General features: G+C 40.8%; 1 pseudogene; it reads right to left on the bottom strand.

The window, feature by feature from the left end:
- The window catches only part of LOC116096856, a 6571-nt pseudogene that overhangs the window by 3845 nt on the left and 892 nt on the right, over positions 1 to 1834 (bottom strand).

The raw sequence follows: 1834 nt of genomic DNA, 5'->3' as shown, positions 1-1834 counted from the left end.
ACTCCAAATGGATCAAATGCCTCAACAAAAGAGCAGAAGCCTAGATCTGATAGAAGAGAAAGATGGGGATAGTCTTGATCTCATTGGCACAGGAAAAGACCTTCTGAACAGAACACTAATAATGCAGGCACTGAGAACAACAATAAATGGGACCTCATGAAACTGAAAAGCCTATGTAGCACAAAGGACACTGTCATTCAAAGTAGCGGCCAACAGAATGGGAAAAGATTTTTTCCAACTATATACCCAATAAAGGGCTAATATCCAAAATATATTAAGAACTCAAGAAACTAGACATCAAAACCCTAAGTACTCTCATTTTAAAATGGGGCACAGATCTAAACAGAGAATCCTCAAAAGAGGAAATGCAAATGGTAGAGAAGCACATTAAGAAGTATTTCAATATTCTTAGCCATCAGGGAAATGCAAAGCAAAACTACTTTGAGATCTCATCTTCCACCAATCAGAATGGCCAAGATCATTAAAACAAATGACAGCTCATACAAGTGAGGATGTGGAGTAATGAGAATACTCATCCGCTGCTGATGGGAGGTCAAACTTGCACAGCTACTAAGGAAATCAGTGTGGAGGTTCCTCAGGAAGCTGAGAATTGATCTACCTCAAGATCTAGCTATACCACTCTTGGGCATATAACTAACGGATACTTCATCCTAAGACACTTGGCCTGCCATGTTCGCTGCTGTTCTCTTCATAATAGACAGAAATTGGAAATGAATTAAATGCATGTCAATGAGTGAACAGATAAAGGAAATGTAGTGCATTTATACAATGGACTATTACCTAGCCATTAAAAAAAATGACAACGTGGAATTTCTGGTAAATGGATGGAACTAGGAAAAAAAATCATTCCAGGTAAGGCAACACAGACCCAGAAGGTCAAATATGGAATGCATTCATTTATATGTGGATGTTAGCTGTTAAGTCATTGATGAGTCAGCTATAATCTATATACCCACAGAGATTATATAAAGTAAGGGAATAGGGGAAGATGAATGATCATCCTTATGAAAGAAATATATAATCGATAGTGATAGATAGAGGGGTGGGAGTAGACTCAAACAGAAGGATCAAACAGGGAGAGAGGTAAGAGAGGGACAAGGGAGAAGATATATGGAAGGACAGATAAAACTAAAGGCCTCTGAGGGCTCAATAAAATATAAACATATACAATCTAAATGAAATTGCCAAATGAGAGAAGCATCTCCCACCAGCAAATGAAGCTTCCAGTACATGGAATGGGTTACATCTAGTCTAGTTGTTGGCTAAAGGAGTCCTGTGGGAAACTCCAAGCAACTGAGCCTACTGCTACGGCTATTGGTTGTTCTCTACAAACTAACAGTAAGACCCTAGATGAAGACAAAAGCTACACAACTCATTGAGCATGGAGAAGTAGAGCTACTGCCTCCCTAGAGCCTTCACTTCTATAGACTAATGTTCATGGTGCTGGAGGGGACTCTGTGTGCTACCAAAGGAAAAAGCCAGCTACAAACCCCTTGATCTACAATTGTGATCTGCCTGCAAGATACACAGGTGCCATAGTGGCACACACTTCTGGGAGTAGTTAACCAAGTCCCACCCCATAAGGTGGAACCCATACCCAACACTGCTTAGATGGCAAAGAACCTGAGACCAAATAAGACAGGGTCCTAGGGGGCAACTGAATACTAGTGTTCTGCTAGGGGAACAAAGCAATAAAGTGGCTCCTAACAGTGTTCTGTTATGATTGTAGATCAGTGCCTTATTCAGCCATCATCAGAGAAGCTTCCTCCTGCAGAAGATGGGAACAAATCCAGAGACCCACAGCCAGGCAATG

Source organism: Mastomys coucha, unplaced genomic scaffold (genome assembly GCF_008632895.1).
Source record: "Mastomys coucha isolate ucsf_1 unplaced genomic scaffold, UCSF_Mcou_1 pScaffold1, whole genome shotgun sequence".
Classification (NCBI taxonomy): Eukaryota; Metazoa; Chordata; class Mammalia; order Rodentia; family Muridae; genus Mastomys; species Mastomys coucha.
This window is presented reverse-complemented; position numbering and strand designations above follow the sequence as displayed.